The sequence below is a fragment of the Amblyomma maculatum genome, unplaced genomic scaffold (genome assembly GCF_055883805.1).
Source record: "Amblyomma maculatum isolate TAMU_Amacu unplaced genomic scaffold, ASM5588380v1 scaffold_13, whole genome shotgun sequence".
NCBI lineage: Eukaryota > Metazoa > Arthropoda > Arachnida > Ixodida > Ixodidae > Amblyomma > Amblyomma maculatum.
Window position 1 is genome coordinate 12,017,621 of NW_028146738.1, and position 23,130 is coordinate 12,040,750.

The 23,130-nt window shown below is 46.1% G+C and overlaps 1 protein-coding gene across 3 annotated transcripts in view; it reads left to right on the forward strand.

The window, feature by feature from the left end:
• Positions 1-23,130, forward strand: part of LOC146172206 (uncharacterized) — a 178,700-nt gene that overhangs the window by 91,065 nt on the left and 64,505 nt on the right. Inside the window, exon 6 of one of the 3 annotated variants that reach the window (XR_014702543.1) lies at positions 8,344-8,521. The exons of the other annotated variants lie outside the window; for them this stretch is intronic. The gene's annotated coding sequence lies outside the window, so the exon portion shown is untranslated. The remainder of the gene's footprint in view (positions 1-8,343; positions 8,522-23,130) is intronic. 3 annotated transcript variants of the gene reach the window in all.

Below are 23,130 nucleotides of genomic sequence, written 5' to 3' on the forward strand. Positions count from 1 at the left end.
CTTCCTTTTTTTTTTTGCTGTGGGGCGCTTGCAAAGTAGAGTATGTGTGCACCGTGAATTACGTGCACACTTTCTAGCAGTTAATATTCACCTGCGATGAGGCATCGCTAGTAGAGGGTAAATATATCAAAGCAAAATGGAATGACCTCCCTACCATATTAACATTCGGTAGAATTTGAGAATACTGTGTGCGTTAAGCGCATTGAACACGTGCAGTACTTACCTACTATCTTTTCGAAGAAGAGTGATGATTCAACTAGCTTCATGATGAAAAACTTGTAGACTAAAATGATGCCTCCTGTGTCGCGAAATATAATGCGCCGCTTTTAGGGCGACATTATTGAACTCATCTGCAGGAACAAAAATCGGGAGTCTCGTTTCGACACTTACTTGTTCACAATAACGAACGGTAGCAGTTGCAAGCGAATGACACCGAGGTCCACTGTGAAGCATGCATCTAAAATTCTCACACTGCTAGCACTGTAAATAGTTAAGTGGCCGCAATTGTCCTGTTGATAAATGTTGGGCGGAAATCGGTGCTCTACAATGTGAGACCGTGGTGGAAAGATGCCATACCTTAAATCCCTTTAGTCTAAACCCGCGCGCTCTATCTTAAAAGTCAAGAATGAACAGCATCGAAGGTGATTATCGCTGATTATAATACAAAAAAAAAATACCAGTCCGTTCTTGAAGTAACAAAGTTGCTATGCTTTGTTCCTAGCACAAAATGAAAATTGCAGCAGGCACCATTTAAAGGTGTGATGTGTGTGATTATACGTTGATGTATACTCCCCTTCTGCCCTTCTCACCCTTCCCCCCAACCACCCTGTGCGCCGACTGCGACTAGAGATCGGCGTATCTATACTATTTTGTGCCTAAATAAAAGATTCGAGCAATCATGGTCAGTTAGCAGCATAGGTGCCTTACATAAATAATTCATTGTGAAGCAGCATGATTGTACAGCGTGATATTTACAATAGGCAAGTATTTCTGGATTAAGAATGAAGAATGTCTACCTATTGATTTGTACGTGTGCTAAAACAAATATTGCACGATTTTTTTTTTTCGGTGATACGTCAGCCAGCAGTCTAAAATATCCAACTTAAAAAGAAAAAGCGCTTTCTGTGAAGCAGTACTCTTTTATTCAAAGCAAACAACGAACAAATTAATTCTGTAATTGTTTCCATTTGCAGCTAATTTACTGAACCATTGAAAAATTGAAGGGTCACTAGGTGAGTCGCGCTGGTTTAATGCAGGAAGAAGTCTGAAAGCATGCCGGTTAGGGCATTACCCAACTTTTTGTAATTCCGAAAAATTACTGCGTATTCGGATAGGTTAACTCTCCCAGCTTGTCAGCTATATGACCACAATATGGATATCAGGATTCCACTACATTCGCCCGTTGTTTAAGTTGCAGTTCATCTTGCAATGGCCCCAATCACGCCCAGTTCTAAAGATGCCCTTCACAACACGTTCTCATCAGGTTGCGCAAATGATAAAAGCGAATAAACAGAACTTTATACAGTAAAAGCTCGTTAATTCGACATCGACGGGACCGTGAAAAATTGTCTAATCCGACTATCGAATTATCGAATGAAAAGAAAAAAAGAAAAACGAAATGAGCCCCTGAATGACATACCTTTATTTGGTAAACAAGTTAGTTATCACCATCTGTTTTTTCGGGCGAATTTGACCAGCGACATTAGCGCTAACCGCTGCCAGATGCTCCGAGGCATGCGCACCATTGGTAATCTGTTCGCAGAATTCTTCCCGAACGGACAGCGCTTCTGCAGCTTCTTTAACCGTGCGCTTCGACGGCGGGGGCAGCTGTTCACAATCATCTTCTGATGAATCGTCGTTGTTGGTACTTTTAACTTCCTGAATTATGTCGTCCTCAGTCAGCTGTCCGGCGACTGCGACGCCATCATCGATGGTGATGTAATCAGCAAGCCGCTGTCCGCAGTCTTTTCCTTTTAGCATTGAAGCTTTCACTGTTGAACGCCTCCAAGATGCTCTTTTCATTTTTTATATACGTGGCCAAGGTTGTCCTCTTCACTCCATACTTGTTCATCACGTCTTGGCGTGAAACACCCTCCTTGATTGCCTTCAATATTTGCACTTTTGTGGACAGGTCCTTCGCTTTATACTTTGGCTGCTTTGCTGGTGTCGCTATCGCAGCAGCACTCAGCGTCAAGATGCGCAGGCACAGCACTCTATACACACACGCAGCACAGTAAACACGTAGGCGAAGCGTGACCGTAGATGCAAAAAGCACATGGCGACGACACATGCTGAGGCGAAGCTCGACGACTCCACTGCACGAAGGTAGGGTTAGAAATGAACCAACTTCCGGCTGACCTCGCTCCCCTCGCTTCATTCTGCTGATGGCGATGACAGTGCGGATGGCGAACACTGCCTTTTTTTTTTTCAGCTTCACACTAGCGCCGTTCTTGGCCATGTTTTTTTTTTTTACCCCATCCGCAGTGAAATGCAAAATGGCGCTCTACGGGGCTATGGAGCTATTTCCTACCTAGATAGTGGCGTGACGGCCACTAGGCGGCGCTGGCTGTACGCAGAAAACTCCAGTGCAGGTTTCCTATTCACGGCTTGGATGAAAAGTGTGTCAGCAATACGTGAGTGACATTGCTGCAAAAAGAGGTGCTGCTTATGTGCACAGGAAGTTAGCGGTTTGGTCACTCTTCCCATTGTCTATTTAGTGGCACGCACATGTGGCATCTACCTCTTGAATAGATAGTCGTCTTATCTTTAAGTGTGTTGCATTGCTCGATGCTGTTGTATCTGCACAGGCAGACTGGTCTCCAGACAGGAAGGTTCCTCTAAACACAATTGCAAGTAGCGTTTATCCCATCCACTTCTCTCGTGTATGTCTGCCTCTACGCTTCCAAAAGGTACGACACCGTGCATATACTGCTGCGATTGTCGTCACATTTCCCTGTTCCCATGCACTCTACATCGGCCAGCAGTCGGGCAGTGGGGGTGTAGTCTATAGTGCGCATTTCAATATATGCTCTGTGCAGTAAAACGAGCCTGTACAAGCCAGCATCGAAGTTTCATTCCGTTGAAGGCACAGCAATATTTACTTCATTGTATTGAAGCTAAACACATACATGTTGTTCTTGTGGACATAGGTTTTGGAGACTAAGATGCTTTGTTAGATGTTTATGGCATTTGAGTTTGTTAAAGGTCTACAGAAATGGGTCACCAAGAAGGGTAATCAACGCCATAACACGGATAGACATTGAGCCACTCATCATTCTGCCACAAACATTTTCGATCTAGCTTCTGCAACACCAGAGATATCGGCGATTAAAAATGACCCTTACAATTTTCCCCCTCAACTGGTATGCCTAAGGGAGTCATAAAAAAATAAAAAATACAAGCAAGTTCAAAGCTCTGCCCAGAAATACGTCACTTCGACGAACTTACGGTTGCCACGCGCTCGCTGGCGTACTCTCGTCAACCTTTCCTTGCTCGCACACACCTGGGAAGTTTGCCAGTTCACGCAGTGACGGTTAGTGTAACCGCAGTTACGCGAACCCACGGTTAGCCCATGTACATGGCAGACCAAACCATGGTTACACCACTGACCGCATTTATCGCAAACTGAGCTTGGCGACCTCGGTTTGCGTCATTAACCGAGGTTATGGCAGCGTCTGTTCACGGAGGCTACTTCTCAGCACCCAAGTGCGCGAAATGTACGAGCAAATCTGTTTCACAAAGTTATTTATTTGCCCACTGTACCACGTTTAGAGATCGATGTATAGAATATGGTGCCACCTGACATCTTCGATTACGGCCGACAGCGCAGGGACTGTGTACTGAAGCCTTGTCTTGCCTGCAGTATCGTTTGAGCGGCTTGTTGCTGAGCAGAACGTCACAAAATGCGCGGCCTTAGTTATGAAAGTACACGAGTTTGCAACACAGCACGGGATGCCGCGAGCAGGCTTAGGTACGTTACACAATTACCACGGGGGTGGGGCGCATGAGCACGGTGAACGGCGGCGCCGTGCGTGACTGTCCCTAGTCGTCGCTAGGTCTACATTGTTTCGCTTTGAAGCCGTGGCGGTCAGCGCTTTGGAACTGATCAGCGCTGTCGTAAATCGTCTACTTATAAAACTGCCTTATTGTGAATCCTATCCTGCCATAGTAAAATAATCATAGGATTAACTCTGGCGACGCATTAATCGCAGAGCTAGTACGAGCAGATCCGATGAGCTGAAATGCACCAGCGGCAGCTGGCTTAAGCAGAAACTTGCTTATATCACGGCTATCGCTCTTACCAGCAATTTGCTGCTGTGTAAAAACAGCCTGCACAGAGTTCGAGCAGCGCACGAGCTGACGACTTTCGCAGTTACCGGAAGTGTGTCCACGACGTCATGGCTACAGTGGCCGTAGCGAATGGCAGCTTCTAGCAAGCCTTACCAGTCAACTCACCCGTGCTGTCACAGTTTAAGGAAATAGTTCCATGCGACACCGCCAAGCGACAACCTCTCTGCCCGCAAATTTCAAAAAACGCTGTTTTTAAAAATTTATAATAACTTGCTGGCTTTGCTCCAAAGAGTTATACTTTGGGTTAATGCTCAAAAGCATTCGTTCTATACACTGAACACATTTATCAGTGGCTTCTTGGTGACTGTTTCTGTGGACCTTTAAATGGAGCTGTAACTATATCTTGGAGTGCCATAGTTAGCTCCTGAATGATACCGGTTGTGGGAAACTTGGAGGTTGGGGGTTTAAGGAAAGACACGGGTCTTAGAGCTCGAAAAATTGACGGAAAATCTTTTTTTTTTATGTTATTTTTGAAATCTGCAGCTAATTATTCACCAGTCTACAAACTTTCACACTGCTACGTTCAATATTTTTCACGTAAGGCTAATTAACGCCATCGGTATCGACAGAATATGAGCCGAAATTGACACCAAAACGGCACTTTTGACTCTGCGCTACCAGGGCCATCTTAGTCTCGTCCGGAAGAGGAGTTTTTGCACTTCAGTTTCCCGCCACCGACGTCTTCGTCCAACCATTGGTTACAGAAAAAAAATGCGCCAAAAAAAAGGTCAGACACGCAATCCCGATTGTTGCTCGGAGCACGTGACACGATGGCACTACGCTATTGGCTGAATCTTTCTCTGTTGTCTGCAAGATGCGCTTGGCCGCGGCAGCAACTGCAGCCCTAGTGCCATTTTGTTTTTGAGTTGGGGCCAGAGGTTTCACGATGAATTGACGAAGTTTCGTGCCAGACACCAGTTTGGAAAGAAGCTGAAGCGTTTGTTAAGTGAGAACTTCCAAAAACGCACCGTAGCATCCCAGGATGCCCTGATGGACCAGCCTCACGCATCCTGTGACGGGAGCAGCGACGCTACCACGCCAGGCCTAGGCCTAGCATCAGCGGAACCTGACAGCGGCCATGAACACCACAACACTGCATTTCTGCAGCCTTGGAAGGCTGCAGAATACCAGCAAAAAATTGCAGACAAGCTTAAGAAGCTGTCATCGATGGCAGCAACAGACAGAAAGAAAGAACTTCTTGCCGACAGCGACGACGCTGCGGTCCGACCACGCAGCGGGCCTTCGTTCACCACCTTGTGCCTGAATTCTCTGAAAGCTTTGCTCCAGTCTGTGAAGTGCAAATCGTGCTCCGGGGGTGTGCAAATACGCAATGATGAACGTGAATATGGACTTGCTGTGAAGTTGCACATTGTGTGTGACAATTGCAGCGAGACTGCGCCAGCGTGGAGTTCGCCGTGCGTCGAAGGGACTCAAAAGGTGAATCCCTTCACTGTGAACGTTCTCTCAGCGCGTGCCATGCTTGCAACTGGTAATCTCCAAACGGCCTTCAACGATGTGGTTTCGGTGACGAATATCAGCCACCAGAGTCTGCACACGAAAAATTTAATGCCTGCTGCTGATCGAGCGGCCTGGAAACACACCAATGAGTGCGCGCAGTCGGTTCGCGATCTCTACTCCGAACTAAACGTTGATAATCCCGGCAACATCGCCATTTCTTACTATGGTTCCTGGATGACACGCGGACATTCATCCCACATCGGCGTCGGTGTAGTAATTGAACTGTTCAGTGGCTTGATACTTGATTATGTTGTGTTGAGTAATTTCTGTGCCGGGTGCAAGTTGGGTCTAAAGGAAGATGACCCTTCGTATGAAACATGGGCAGCCAGCCATGTATGCCAAAAAAACAACGAAAAAGGCAGGAGAAATGGAAGTGGAGGCCACCTTGATATACTGTTCAGCAGGTCCCTCAAGCGCCACCAACTGCGGTACACTACAGTGCTGTGTGATGGTGACAGCAAGACATACCTCGTCTTGGAGCAAGAAAAAGGTGTATGGATATACAGTCGAACTCGGATATATCGAACTCGAAAGGGGATCGTGAAATAGTTCGATATATAGATAATTCTAATACAGAAATCTGCTTGTAACGGCACTTACGCAAGAAAACGATACTGTATTTGTCGCATAATGAACTCACCCTCCACTTTTGCGCCCAGAATTTTGAAAAAAAAAAAAACGTTAAGGCCAGCTCGCTCACATGCAAGCGATTAGCGATCTCAGCGGCGAGTGGCAGCGACAGAGCGAAAAATTTCCAACTTGTTGGAACTGCGTCCCTCTCGCTGCTCGAGCCACCGCGGCAGCTCAAAACAAGGTTTTTGTGTTGCGGCAGCAGAAATTGCGAGCGTTTTCGTTTCCATGTCGATGGCGCGCGCCACTTCGTTTTGGTCGTCTCATCCACAGCTCATTTCTTGGCAGCGTGCCAAAATGCTGCGCAGCAATAACGTCACGGCGCATTTATCTTTTGATAGCTCCTGCGGTGGTGGGGAGTGAACTTGGCAGAGTGCCCATGATGGCTTGATTGCACAAGCCTGGTTCGATTATCACGCCGCACTTGGGGCAAATCATGATCGCAGCTGACCACATGCTTTTGTTGATTCATACATGCAAGGATAAATGACTCCCGCAAAAAAAAAAAGAAAAACTTGCTTCTTAACGTCTGCAGCCACCATATTTTACGCTAGCTGCGCGTACAGCACATCGGCAAACTGACAGGAGACCTCATCAGTAGGCTGACCTCCTATTATGGATGGGCCCTAATGACACACAAGAGACATTGATGCCATGCACAGTGCAGTAATGGCCACATATCATATCACATCCATTGATGCAAAGTCTCAACACAGTTTTTGCCCATCAGGGCCTAGCTCCTAGCGCAAGCAAAGTTCAGCAAAGTCTAGGGCTGAGCCAGTGCCTAAGCATCCCAGAAACCTGCCTCCCCAAGTTTTCGAGGCCCTGCTTCCCATCTATCAGCGGTTATCAGACAAGAAGCTGCTTGAGAGATGCCTGCACGGCAAAACTCAGAACAACAATGAAAGCTTCTATTCAATGATATGGGCTCTGGCACCTAAGGCGTCCAATGCCTCGCTGTTTGCTGTAGAACCTGCTGTAGCCAAAGCCGTAATAAAATTCAACGCAGGTAGCTCAAATTCATCAGCAGCCATACTCAGTGAGATGAGTCTAAAACCAAGCATGCAAAGCGAAAAGTGCATGTTAGAGAAGGACTTGCGCAGAAGCAGGGAATCTGCACGCAGGCGGGCAAAATCTGAGAATGTGTAAAAAGCCCTACGAAAGCACCATATTCATGGCAAAACCCAGTCAGAATATATGCCAGGAGCATATTAGTCATTTTGAAATGAAATTTGCACATATTTTTCACATTCCCTCATTAAATTTGTTTTGTTTGTTTTTTGTCATTTTCTCAAAATTGTGTTTATCGTTGATGTTCAAAGCTTGCTCAAGTCATTCTCGGCACCTAGGACAGCTAGAGCTACAATTCTTTTTGCAGTGTGCAGCTGAAAGCACGGGGCAAGCAATGCTGGGAATAGTTTTTATTTTCACCTTCAAATTTTTTTTTCCTCTTAATTTTTCACCTCCAGCTGCCATTATGGGAGCACTAAGTTCAGTGAACTGTTAAATCTATATTATTAGATCAGTTTGAAAACTGCTTCCAGTGTTGCATTTATCAGACACTGCAGTATCTACTCTTATATTAAAAATAAATTTCTGATGAGTAATTTTTTTTCATTGTTTGAGCAAACAATGACATGAAATTTCTTAATATCTCTGGAATCGATTGGCCGACAAGAAAAATAATTGCATATTTGAAATAAGCAAGAAAAACTGGACAAGTATGTGCAGTTTCATTAAAATTGATCTGTAAATAAAAACAATGTCTCTAAGATCCATATCCCCCCTTAAGTATACTGGGAATTTGTCAAGGTTGGAGAATGTTTCATTTCTTTTACTTTCCAGGGGCAGTGACCTTAAACAGACCTCTGATCACCATCCTGGAGCAGCTTGGCGTGCCTACAGACACATTCCTCCGGCTGCAGCAGGATATGATACTCGAATTCACTCATGCACTAGCCCACGAGTCCAGTGCGGGGTTCCTTCCGGTCACTTTTTCTCGCTGTCTACCGAAATGCAGTGGGTGAGTTCACTGGCTTTGTCACAGCAGTGCGTCAATGTGACAGTCGAGTGACAGTGCAAAAATTGGTACTGGTTCGTGGTATAAGAACCACACTGCTTCAGATCACAAGACTGTGCACTCATGAATGGGGGGGGGCAACTGCAATGCTTTGCAAATAAGCCCTAGTGAATATGAAAGTTTGAAACTTGCATATGCAGAAAGTTTGGACACTTGAAACAATAAAAGTGTGACGTGAATTGAGTCTTATAGCAACTGTGGTTTACAAATTACTCGAGATTTTACATATTACATGTCCCTACCCTGAAACCATGGGCACTGTTGAAAATGACAGGCCAAAGGAGTTAGACAAAAAAAAAGAAATGTTATGTGGGGTTTTGATGTCCCAGATGCAGCAGAAAAAAAAGAGGCCTTGCTACTACCAAGTTTTACTAGTTAGAGCACAATCTTTGTCATTATACATGGCTGATCTTGAGTATTGTGCACATCAGTGAAATTCCATGGTCAAACTGCACTGTATACTATGTGCTACGGAGGATGTATGAATATTAAATTTTTGGTTGCAAAGTGAATATGAGTAATTAACATTGGTTGCAAATTAAATTGATAAGCCAAGTACCAGGCCATGGGAAGCTTGTACTCATTGAATCGGAGCACTGGGGATCGAACCCAGCACCTTCAGCATGCCTATAGTACAACTAGGCCACCGCTGCAACCTCACATTTCCACAAGAGACTCTGAAGAGTACAAGATATTGTAAATTTTCTTTTCACCCATTGTTAGTGTACGTAGTATGCCACATTTGTAATGTTTACTAGAAATCATATGCGAGGGGGGGGAATCATAGTATTTAGAGTAATATAAATTGTTTTGTAGATGATATAGCCTTCTTGCAATGTAATTACTTTTTTTTTACTGTCCTTTGGATTGCAACTGCGCTCAGTGGAAGCAAAATCCACATCACTGTTTAACTTCGTTCTCTCGGGACAAAGAAATCTAGTGCTTTTGTGATGCATTGCAAAGGCAGCCAGGCACCTTTTACTGGAAACATTGTCAGCAGTTATTTAGGTGCCACACACAGCTGCCAAAACACAAGATGACATGCAAGGCAGTTTCAAGAGCAACCTGAGCTGCGGCAATACGGTGCCAGTTGTGGAATGCCACCTCGAATGCACCTTTCTAAACAATACATAGCCTGGGGCCGTATCCAAGGGAGGTTCCTTTTGGGAACCGTTTTCTTTCATGATGACGTCAGTTTGATGTCACCGAGACCGCGGGTTCGACTTTGGGAGGAGGGTGGGAAAGGCGACGACCAATCAGCGTGAGCGCCAAATCTCGGGCGTGTATGCGGCGAGTATGTGGCTTTTTCTTACACCGAATATGCCTATCGGGTTGGTGTCAAACAAGAAATAAATCTCATAATTACGTAGTAAATCAAATTAGATAATAGTAGACTGAAATATTGGTGCAAAACTTCCTGTTAACAACTGCCACAGCGTTTTCTTGGTGCACAAGTACCTTTTTTCGCAGCTAGATGGTGTTGCACGCACATTTGTCTTCTTTCTCGTGCACAGTGAAAATTTTGCTTGAATTGAATAAGTTCTCTGTTTTCACAAAGTGGAAGCTATTCGAACAGCACGGTCTACAACACCCATAGTGATGCGTAGCCTCCAAATCACGCTAGCTCTATGACTGAGGAGATGCTGTCACCATTGCGGCGCACAAGTGACATCATACGGGGGGCACCACGCCAGCACAACCGCCTACCTGTCTTGGGGGGCTGCGTCCTCAGCTTTGCCAGCCACTCAAGCATTGTCAGTGCATGTGAAAATTTCGTGAATGGCTGTTAGTATGATGAGAATGCAGCCGATGACACTGGGAATTTGGCCACATTCCAGACATTGGTCAGTCTTCTCTGTGGTGGCTAGAAGGGGGAGGGGACGCCAACAACGGATGGAAGCTGCTCCTCCATTTCAAGCCGGGCGTGTGTGGCGCTGTTGGCCGTGGTGCAATGCATGGTACACGCCACTCGTCTTGAACCACGGTACTTGAGCATACGCATGCCTGCCGCTCATGCAGCACGCGGCCTTTCAGTGATGTCGCAGGTAATGGTTTAGCTCATTAAACGCTAGTCGAATTTGAATTCGACTGTTGTGCCCAAGGATGAGGGATCGCAACCCGACCGCGGTGGCCGCTTTTCGATGGAGGCGAAATGCAAGGCGCCCGTGTGCTGTGCGATGTTAGTACAAGTTAAAGAACTCCAGGTGGTCGAAATTCCGATGTCCTGCACTGCGGTGTCTCTCATAGCCCGAGTAATTTTGGCACATGAAACCCGACAAGCAAAACCATCAAAATCGATTTATTGGTACTCCAATACTTCTGGTGCCGCGAGCATCAGCGTATCTATATAAAGCTTTATTTGCGAATGTTTTCAGTTTCAGGAATTGAAGGGTCTGAATGATTCTCGTCTGGTCAAGATAGTGCATGTCGAAAGCAGGAGACAGACCAAACGAATAAGGATGGAAAGAAGTTTCTGCTCCGTGCGGTCGCATTTTCTTTTTCAACGATGTTGTTTATTGCCCCAGGGCATAAAAGAGTATGTAAGAAGAAAATTAAAAAGGAGTATTAAACGAAAGAAAAAAGGTTGGCTGTTCTTTGGTCGATGTTTTCCACCTCCTTCAGTTTCAAAAATAGGAAGCATCAGCATTACTCCTAAAATTTGTGATTGGGGTTCCAAACAAGAAAACAAAGCATATCAAAAATTTATTGTACATCGTAGTAATAGCAATGTACTGCACATCATACCATTCAGGGTAATTCAGATTAAAAGATACATTTACACAGGCTTCTGTGTAATTAGAAAGAAAAAAAGGCGCAAAAGCTACGGTGCTTTAAGAACGTGCCTGCTCTTCCGGTTGAGTACCGGGCTAATAAAAAGGCCTGGATGACATTGGAAATTTTTCGCGGCTGGATACAAAAACTAGACCGACAGTTTTCTGCGAAGAACCGCAAGGTGTTAATTGTCCTTGACAACTGTAGTGCACATAACAGTGCCACCGGACTGAACAACATTGAAGTTGTTTTTTTGCCGCCCAACACTACATCGGCCCTCCAACCGATGGACCAAGGTATAATTCAGTATGGGAAGAATAAATACCGCAGGCGCGTGCTGGAATGCATGCTACTGTGCAATGAAGTCTGTAAGCAGTACGACGTGGATCTTGTGAGCGCGGTCAACATTCTTGCCTACGTTTGGAAGAACACGCCTGCGCACGTCATTGCTAACTGTTTTCAACACAGTGGCTCGTTTTGCCTGAGCCGTGCAATGACACAGTGGCAGAAGTGTCGCCAGACGACAATGCAGATGACTGCCCGGACTTCGGAGGTGTGCTGCCGGATGCGGTGACACTCACCGATTACATCAGCATTGATGATGGCGTTGCTACAGCCGGCTCGTTGAGGAAGAAATTGTCCGGGACGTACTGCACGGCGAAGATTCGGAGGAGGAAGAGGGGCTACGAGAGGAGCAGCCTCGGCCCCCTCGCACTGCGAAGGAAGCAGCAGAGGCCCTCGTTGTGTTAGAGGAATTTTGTTGGGGCACTGCAGATGGCATGCGTGCTGCTGAGCACCTGGAAGGACTGAGGAAAATAGTATCCGCGCGGGTTTCTGCGGGAAAGCAGACAAGCATCCGTGATTACTTTAAGTAATAAAGGTATGTTTAGATAAAATCGTGCATGTTTTTTTTTTTTTTTTGTTCTCTCGATAATTCTGACATTCGGTTAATTCGGACATATCTTACGGTCCCTAGAAGTCCGATTTAACGAGCTTTTACTGTATTTTAACCACTGTCCTCTTGTACGCAAGGCAGATGATGTTCTACCTCTATGCCGTTGCTGCTTCTCCACGGTATTCAGCCCCAATTTCGGGCCAAGTAGTGAGCCACGGGCTGACCTTGCTGGATAGGCAGACACTCGTGTCAGCATTGCCCATGCTAGACAAAGATAGCCCAGCTGTCATTATGCATGTAATTTAACAAGGTTGTTTGCTGAGCTAGTTGGAATGGCATCATAACCTTTGTAAGTGCAGAGGCAGATATACACTAGAGGAGTGGGCGGGACAAATGCTACTTGCAACTGTGCTTATTTGAACCTTCCTGTTCGGAGACCAGTCTTCCTGCGCAGATGCAATAGCATCGACCAGCGCTACGTAATCATCAAAGATAAGACAATCATCATCTAATGAAAGGGTAGATGCCACGTGTGCGTGCCGCTAAATAGACAATGGGGAGCGTGTCCGAACCGCTAACTTCCTTTGCACTTAAGGGGGAACCCTGGTCTTAAGACAATATTTTTTATTTACTGGTAGATTTTGATGAAAGTTGTACCATTTATGCAGCTTTTTGTGCTGATTTCAAATATGCACATTAATTTTATGTAAGCAATTTAATTCTGAAGATATTGAGCACTTTATTTTCTTTGTTTGGAGGTGAGCCGTCAATAAAACTACAGGAGTTATAATAAAAACTGACATATCAAATCAATTTAGAACACATAGAGAATGCAAAAATCAAGATTCAATGTCCTGTTTCCATTTTAACCAAAGTTACAGCTTGTCAAAGTTCGTTCAGAGACCAAAAAGCCACCTTGACACTCCAGAAAACATGAAATTTTTAAAAACTTTCCTCATTAAATACCACAAATTCATTTATATTTTTGCACTGTACATGAGTCTACCTTTCTGGTGCAAAAGCAATTACAGCAATATCATAAGTAGAACCAGAGTTATCGCACCCCCAAACATGTACTGTCCTCAATATTTTGATTTTGAGAAATTGAGGAAAAACGTGTTGATAAATTTCCGAAGCACTAAAGCTAACAGTAACTTATTAAAGTGGGTTCTGACCAGCTTCTGATGCCAATGCATCATTTACCATCGATATAATTCGCCCTCAAAGAATGAAATTTCCGGCGAACGGAACGCATGGTGCGGAGGCCGCCACCAAGACGAGTGCGTTTGCATCGTGACCTCCGTAAAAGTTGGTGCCAAGTTCTGGCGCGCGATCGCCATTCTCACGTTCATGCAGTAAACGCAGTCGGCCTGCAACTAGTGATAAGCGACCGTTGCTCGTCTTGCACTGCGTAGCATTCAGAAGAAAGTTTATTTCGACAAGATTTGGGATTCCGCACAATCTTCTCTATGTTCCGCGTGTCGCGGGACGCTGCTTCGCGACTGCTGCTGCGGCTGGTCGCGGCACTGCCTCACAGGGCGATCTATCCCGGCGTTGAAAGCTGCACTTGCTCATCTGCACCCTCACGGTTCCGTACGCGGCAGATCGTGCCTCTCCTGGCTGTCGCACTGAGCACGATCGGCTATGCTACGCCGTTACCAGGCCATCGCAGATAACCAGATGCGGCGATGCAGCGCCCCCGGCGCGTTTATCTCCTCTCGCTACTTTTTTTTTAGGCTAATAACGAAGCGTGAATCTCAATATTGTGCGCTAGGCAGACTAGGCCTAAAGGAGAGACCTTTTGAAAATGGCGGCGGACCGCTAGCAGTTGACGCCGCCAGCCAACCAAAGCTCGCCTTTTGCTCACGTGCGGTGGGCGGTGGACTCGCCTATGGTCACTAACCGAGATATAGGAATGGCCTGAATCGCGATCTTTCGAACGACACCAAGATTATGCCCGCGGATAGCGTATTTCTTGAACTGCGGGAGATCGAAATTCGGCGCAGTTTGACCTCAGTGGCTACCCTCAGAATCTGAGGGTGGCCACACCCTCAGGTTCAGTCATCTTTGGAACGCTGTAACACGCAAATTAGGCGATATTTTTCAACAAAACTTCGGAGATAGCTGCGAAAAGATTCCAGAATCGCGAAAATGATAAGATTGAAAATCCGATTTTCTGACCGATTTTCGGCTGCAAAGACCCAGGTCCCCCCTTAAACAGCAACTTTTTCTGCAGCACTGTCAGTGACGTATCACTGATGCACTTTTCGCCCAAGCCTTGAACAAGCGAGGCTTCCAATATTCCTCATTCAAGCTCTTTTTTTTGCCTCGTCCCACGATAGTAGTTTTGTGCAGTGCAGGGGAGCAGCCTGAGCACTTTTCACAGTGGAGCTTCCAGTCCTCGCTTTATCACTGTGGAGTTTTGCGAATGGAACGGCAAGTGACTCTGGACCTCGGCATGTATCCCCGGCATACATGATCGCACGAGCGCAAGCTGTGTCCAGTTCCTGCAACAGCAGATCGTCAAAATGAGTTAAGAATATCTCTCATAAAACTGGGGCGACACACAAGCCAATGCAGACACCCTTGCGTTATCTGCATTTGCTCGTGTGTCGCCTCAGTTTCATGTGAGATATACTTGGGTCATTTTTACCGTCTGCTGTTGCAGGAGCTTGACGCAGCTCATTCGAGTGTAGTTAGTCTGCTGCTACGTTGACGACTTTAAGGTAGACTTTCATTTATCATACACTTCTCAGCTAAGAGCTACAGCAGACAAGATCTTACAGTCCTTTAGCAATTGTTCTGAGCAGTTGTGCTTTACTGTGGAAATTCCAAAAGGCAAAGCCCTTTCAATTTTAGACCTACAGATTACTTTTAGGCGCGACAGTCATGGGAATACAGTTAAACCTCTATGTAATGAACCTCCATGTAGCGAATTCCTCGATATTACGAAGTTTTTCAATTCCCCAACGCTGCCCCCATTGAAGTGCATGTATTTGAAAACTCCATGTAACGAACACGTCGGCGCGGTTCCCCTTGATATAACAAACTCGCGGCGCCGGCGGCCTCTTAGCTAGTGTTGAGTCACTGGAAATTTGGCACAACTCCGCAAAATTCAGGACTATAAAACACGAACTGGAGTGAGAGGAATGCCTACTATAGCAACGAGCGACCGCAGTTGATCCAGAGCTTCGCGTTCCAGCACCAACACTGCATCTGCTTGGCAGATGCAGCAGTCTCCGCTGCTTTTGCTGTCGGAACATGACAGTTCATACTTGAAAGGGGCAAAAATAACAGAAAAAAGATGCGGGACGAGCAGCGCGCATCCATCGCTGCCACGCTGTTGCTCGTGGGCAGGAACGGCAGAGCGCATTGGCGACGCGAGATAGAGTTGGTTTCCTGGGGCAACGATGGTAGGCAAGCGCGCGCGCGATGGCAGCGGCGCCAACGCGTGCTCTCTCCCCTAGACTGATTCCTTCTCCACCTCCTTTTCCCGCTCCTTCGTAGATTGTGTCGCGCAAGCCGCAGAGGAGATGGAGGCTAGCGCGATTGTGGAACATTTCACCGCTTCCATGACTTCGAATAATTCTGATTTACTGTAAACACTTTCAGGGTGGTTTCCCTTACATCAGTTCATAATCTGGTTTTCGTTCTACATTCTCCTTTTCGGTATTCACACAAAAACTGCATGTAGAGAAAACCTGGATGTAACGAAAAGTTGCGGACATTTTAATTTTGTTATAACCCGGTTTAGCTGTACATGCCGAGGGGACATTCTGGACCTCGGCATGTGCAGTTAAACCCGTACATGCCGAGGTCCAGAAAGTAACTTTTTCCATTCCATTCGCTACTCTCCAAGGTGATAAAAAGCGAGGCCTGGTGGCTTCTTGCTTGAAGTCAGCATTGTCAAAGCCTTGTGAACACATGATAGCTGTTTTGTTTGTCACACAGTTTGAGAAACTGAGCAGATCTGACCACGCGAAGGCCCTGGTGCAGGTGGTAGCAGAATCGCTTTTAAAGAAAACCAATTGCCTTTATTCTGATCCTGGCACGTCGGAACATCAGCTAGGGAAAAATAATAAGTATGAGGTTATGCCCTACCAGCAGAATATCGCATAATCTTAAGAGGATTGCCTCGAAGTATGACGTGTAGTTTTCTGTGCCATGCAAGCTCTCACAGCTGTACAGGCTTGTAGAAGGGCCACGCCACCGAGATGATTGCGAAAAACGGCATCAAAGAGTATATGTTGCCTACCGCACAGGTGTCTTCTACCCGATACCACTGAGCTATCGGCCAGTCTGGCCGATGTATTAATGAACGCCTCAGGAGCATGAACGTTCCTTGCCAGCAGGCAGTGGCTCAAACTTGTCACTGCACTGTGAAATGTGCTTAGGTTGCTCCCCTGCACTGCACAAAATTGCTATAGTAGGACGAGGCAAAAAGAGAAATATTGGAAGCCTAGCTTATAGGGAACCTGTGCTGCCCAGGGGGCGCTTCTAAAATCTGACACTCAGCGCCTCCTGGTTTCAAAATGAGCAAGCGTATAGTAGGACGGAGCACGGCACTCCTCGTGCCGTGGCAGCACCCATCGGCGGATTGTGAGCTTTCTATTTCCTGCATAATGCTTTTATCGCAGATTTAATGTTCTGAAGAACTGGAGTTTCCTTTTTGGTTGGCTTAAAGGCACAATCTGACCATTTTAGCGGCCTCCTGCCAAGAGTCACACTGCTGCTGCATTATCGAAGCTGTATCGTCACTATGCGCAGGTTTGAAACGGTTCTCGTGGGTTCAGTTCTTCCTTTTTTTTTTTGCTGTGGGGCGCTTGCAAAGTAGAGTATGTGTGCACCGTGAATTACGTGCACACTTTCTAGCAGTTAATATTCACCTGCGATGAGGCATCGCTAGTAGAGGGTAAATATATCAAAGCAAAATGGAATGACCTCCCTACCATATTAACATTCGGTAGAATTTGAGAATACTGTGTGCGTTAAGCGCATTGAACACGTGCAGTACTTACCTACTATCTTTTCGAAGAAGAGTGATGATTCAACTAGCTTCATGATGAAAAACTTGTAGACTAAAATGATGCCTCCTGTGTCGCGAAATATAATGCGCCGCTTTTAGGGCGACATTATTGAACTCATCTGCAGGAACAAAAATCGGGAGTCTCGTTTCGACACTTACTTGTTCACAATAACGAACGGTAGCAGTTGCAAGCGAATGACACCGAGGTCCACTGTGAAGCATGCATCTAAAATTCTCACACTGCTAGCACTGTAAATAGTTAAGTGGCCGCAATTGTCCTGTTGATAAATGTTGGGCGGAAATCGGTGCTCTACAATGTGAGACCGTGGTGGAAAGATGCCATACCTTAAATCCCTTTAGTCTAAACCCGCGCGCTCTATCTTAAAAGTCAAGAATGAACAGCATCGAAGGTGATTATCGCTGATTATAATACAAAAAAAAAATACCAGTCCGTTCTTGAAGTAACAAAGTTGCTATGCTTTGTTCCTAGCACAAAATGAAAATTGCAGCAGGCACCATTTAAAGGTGTGATGTGTGTGATTATACGTTGATGTATACTCCCCTTCTGCCCTTCTCACCCTTCCCCCCAACCACCCTGTGCGCCGACTGCGACTAGAGATCGGCGTATCTATACTATTTTGTGCCTAAATAAAAGATTCGAGCAATCATGGTCAGTTAGCAGCATAGGTGCCTTACATAAATAATTCATTGTGAAGCAGCATGATTGTACAGCGTGATATTTACAATAGGCAAGTATTTCTGGATTAAGAATGAAGAATGTCTACCTATTGATTTGTACGTGTGCTAAAACAAATATTGCACGATTTTTTTTTTTTCGGTGATACGTCAGCCAGCAGTCTAAAATATCCAACTTAAAAAGAAAAAGCGCTTTCTGTGAAGCAGTACTCTTTTATTCAAAGCAAACAACGAACAAATTAATTCTGTAATTGTTTCCATTTGCAGCTAATTTACTGAACCATTGAAAAATTGAAGGGTCACTAGGTGAGTCGCGCTGGTTTAATGCAGGAAGAAGTCTGAAAGCATGCCGGTTAGGGCATTACCCAACTTTTTGTAATTCCGAAAAATTACTGCGTATTCGGATAGGTTAACTCTCCCAGCTTGTCAGCTATATGACCACAATATGGATATCAGGATTCCACTACATTCGCCCGTTGTTTAAGTTGCAGTTCATCTTGCAATGGCCCCAATCACGCCCAGTTCTAAAGATTGCCCTTCACAACACGTTCTCATCAGGTTGCGCAAATGATAAAAGCGAATAAACAGAACTTTATACAGTAAAAGCTCGTTAATTCGACATCGACGGGACCGTGAAAAATTGTCTAATCCGACTATCGAATTATCGAATGAAAAGAAAAAAAGAAAACGAAATGAGCCCCTGAATGACATACCTTTATTTGGTAAACAAGTTAGTTATCACCATCTGTTTTTTCGGGCGAATTTGACCAGCGACATTAGCGCTAACCGCTGCCAGATGCTCCGAGGCATGCGCACCATTGTAATCTGTTCGCAGGAATTCTTCCCGAACGGACAGCGCTTCTGCAGCTTCTTTAACCGTGCGCTTCGACGGCGGGGGCAGCTGTTCACAATCATCTTCTGATGAATCGTCGTTGTTGGTACTTTTAACTTCCTGAATTATGTCGTCCTCAGTCAGCTGTCCGGCGACTGCGACGCCATCATCGATGGTGATGTAATCAGCAAGCCGCTGTCCGCAGTCTTTTCCTTTTAGCATTGAAGCTTTCACTGTTGAACGCCTCCAAGATGCTCTTTTCATTTTTTATATACGTGGCCAAGGTTGTCCTCTTCACTCCATACTTGTTCATCACGTCTTGGCGTGAAACACCCTCCTTGATTGCCTTCAATATTTGCACTTTTGTGGACAGGTCCTTCGCTTTATACTTTGGCTGCTTTGCTGGTGTCGCTATCGCAGCAGCACTCAGCGTCAAGATGCGCAGGCACAGCACTCTATACACACACGCAGCACAGTAAACACGTAGGCGAAGCGTGACCGTAGATGCAAAAAGCACATGGCGACGACACATGCTGAGGCGAAGCTCGACGACTCCACTGCACGAAGGTAGGGTTAGAAATGAACCAACTTCCGGCTGACCTCGCTCCCCTCGCTTCATTCTGCTGATGGCGATGACAGTGCGGATGGCGAACACTGCCTTTTTTTTTTTCAGCTTCACACTAGCGCCGTTCTTGGCCATGTTTTTTTTTTTTACCCCATCCGCAGTGAAATGCAAAATGGCGCTCTACGGGGCTATGGAGCTATTTCCTACCTAGATAGTGGCGTGACGGCCACTAGGCGGCGCTGGCTGTACGCAGAAAACTCCAGTGCAGGTTTCCTATTCACGGCTTGGATGAAAAGTGTGTCAGCAATACGTGAGTGACATTGCTGCAAAAAGAGGTGCTGCTTATGTGCACAGGAAGTTAGCGGTTTGGTCACTCTTCCCATTGTCTATTTAGTGGCACGCACATGTGGCATCTACCTCTTGAATAGATAGTCGTCTTATCTTTAAGTGTGTTGCATTGCTCGATGCTGTTGTATCTGCACAGGCAGACTGGTCTCCAGACAGGAAGGTTCCTCTAAACACAATTGCAAGTAGCGTTTATCCCATCCACTTCTCTCGTGTATGTCTGCCTCTACGCTTCCAAAAGGTACGACACCGTGCATATACTGCTGCGATTGTCGTCACATTTCCCTGTTCCCATGCACTCTACATCGGCCAGCAGTCGGGCAGTGGGGGTGTAGTCTATAGTGCGCATTTCAATATATGCTCTGTGCAGTAAAACGAGCCTGTACAAGCCAGCATCGAAGTTTCATTCTGTTGAAGGCACAGCAATATTTACTTCATTGTATTGAAGCTAAACACATACATGTTGTTCTTGTGGACATAGGTTTTGGAGACTAAGATGCTTTGTTAGATGTTTATGGCATTTGAGTTTGTTAAAGGTCTACAGAAATGGGTCACCAAGAAGGGTAATCAACGCCATAACACGGATAGACATTGAGCCACTCATCATTCTGCCACAAACATTTTCGATCTAGCTTCTGCAACACCAGAGATATCGGCGATTAAAAATGACCCTTACAATTTTCCCCCTCAACTGGTATGCCTAAGGGAGTCATAAAAAAATAAAAAATACAAGCAAGTTCAAAGCTCTGCCCAGAAATACGTCACTTCGACGAACTTACGGTTGCCACGCGCTCGCTGGCGTACTCTCGTCAACCTGTCCTTGCTCGCACACACCTGGGAAGTTTGCCAGTTCACGCAGTGACGGTTAGTGTAACCGCAGTTACGCGAACCCACGGTTAGCCCATGTACATGGCAGACCAAACCATGGTTACACCACTGACCGCATTTATCGCAAACTGAGCTTGGCGACCTCGGTTTGCGTCATTAACCGAGGTTATGGCAGCGTCTGTTCACGGAGGCTACTTCTCAGCACCCAAGTGCGCGAAATGTACGAGCAAATCTGTTTCACAAAGTTATTTATTTGCCCACTGTACCACGTTTAGAGATCGATGTATAGAATATGGTGCCACCTGACATCTTCGATTACGGCCGACAGCGCAGGGACTGTGTACTGAAGCCTTGTCTTGCCTGCAGTATCGTTTGAGCGGCTTGTTGCTGAGCAGAACGTCACAAAATGCGCGGCCTTAGTTATGAAAGTACACGAGTTTGCAACACAGCACGGGATGCCGCGAGCAGGCTTAGGTACGTTACACAATTACCACGGGGGTGGGGCGCATGAGCACGGTGAACGGCGGCGCCGTGCGTGACTGTCCCTAGTCGTCGCTAGGTCTACATTGTTTCGCTTTGAAGCCGTGGCGGTCAGCGCTTTGGAACTGATCAGCGCTGTCGTAAATCGTCTACTTATAAAACTGCCTTATTGTGAATCCTATCCTGCCATAGTAAAATAATCATAGGATTAACTCTGGCGACGCATTAATCGCAGAGCTAGTACGAGCAGATCCGATGAGCTGAAATGCACCAGCGGCAGCTGGCTTAAGCAGAAACTTGCTTATATCACGGCTATCGCTCTTACCAGCAATTTGCTGCTGTGTAAAAACAGCCTGCACAGAGTTCGAGCAGCGCACGAGCTGACGACTTTCGCAGTTACCGGAAGTGTGTCCACGACGTCATGGCTACAGTGGCCGTAGCGAATGGCAGCTTCTAGCAAGCCTTACCAGTCAACTCACCCGTGCTGTCACAGTTTAAGGAAATAGTTCCATGCGACACCGCCAAGCGACAACCTCTCTGCCCGCAAATTTCAAAAAACGCTGTTTTTAAAAATTTATAATAACTTGCTGGCTTTGCTCCAAAGAGTTATACTTTGGGTTAATGCTCAAAAGGATTCGTTCTATACACTGAACACATTTATCAGTGGCTTCTTGGTGACTGTTTCTGTGGACCTTTAAATGGAGCTGTAACTATATCTTGGAGTGCCATAGTTAGCTCCTGAATGATACCGGTTGTGGGAAACTTGGAGGTTGGGGGTTTAAGGAAAGACACGGGTCTTAGAGCTCGAAAAATTGACGGAAAATCTTTTTTTTTTATGTTATTTTTGAAATCTGCAGCTAATTATTCACCAGTCTACAAACTTTCACACTGCTACGTTCAATATTTTTCACGTAAGGCTAATTAACGCCATCGGTATCGACAGAATATGAGCCGAAATTGACACCAAAACGGCACTTTTGACTCTGCGCTACCAGGGCCATCTTAGTCTCGTCCGGAAGAGGAGTTTTTGCACTTCAGTTTCCCGCCACCGACGTCTTCGTCCAACCATTGGTTACAGAAAAAAAATGCGCCAAAAAAAAGGTCGGACACGCAATCCCGATTGTTGCTCGGAGCACGTGACACGATGGCACTACGCTATTGGCTGAATCTTTCTCTGTTGTCTGCAAGATGCGCTTGGCCGCGGCAGCAACTGCAGCCCTAGTGCCATTTTGTTTTTGAGTTGGGGCCAGAGGTTTCACGATGAATTGACGAAGTTTCGTGCCAGACACCAGTTTGGAAAGAAGCTGAAGCGTTTGTTAAGTGAGAACTTCCAAAAACGCACCGTAGCATCCCAGGATGCCCTGATGGACCAGCCTCACGCATCCTGTGACGGGAGCAGCGACGCTACCACGCCAGGCCTAGGCCTAGCATCAGCGGAACCTGACAGCGGCCATGAACACCACAACACTGCATTTCTGCAGCCTTGGAAGGCTGCAGAATACCAGCAAAAAATTGCAGACAAGCTTAAGAAGCTGTCATCGATGGCAGCAACAGACAGAAAGAAAGAACTTCTTGCCGACAGCGACGACGCTGCGGTCCGACCACACAGCGGGACTTCGTTCACCACCTTGTGCCTGAATTCTCTGAAAGCTTTGCTCCAGTCTGTGAAGTGCAAATCGTGCTCCGGGGGTGTGCAAATACGCAATGATGAACGTGAATATGGACTTGCTGTGAAGTTGCACATTGTGTGTGACAATTGCAGCGAGACTGCGCCAGCGTGGAGTTCGCCGTGCGTCGAAGGGACTCAAAAGGTGAATCCCTTCACTGTGAACGTTCTCTCAGCGCGTGCCATGCTTGCAACTGGTAATCTCCAAACGGCCTTCAACGATGTGGTTTCGGTGACGAATATCAGCCACCAGAGTCTGCACACGAAAAATTTAATGCCTGCTGCTGATCGAGCGGCCTGGAAACACACCAATGAGTGCGCGCAGTCGGTTCGCGATCTCTACTCCGAACTAAACGTTGATAATCCCGGCAACATCGCCATTTCTTACTATGGTTCCTGGATGACATGCGGACATTCATCCCACATCGGCGTCGGTGTAGTAATTGA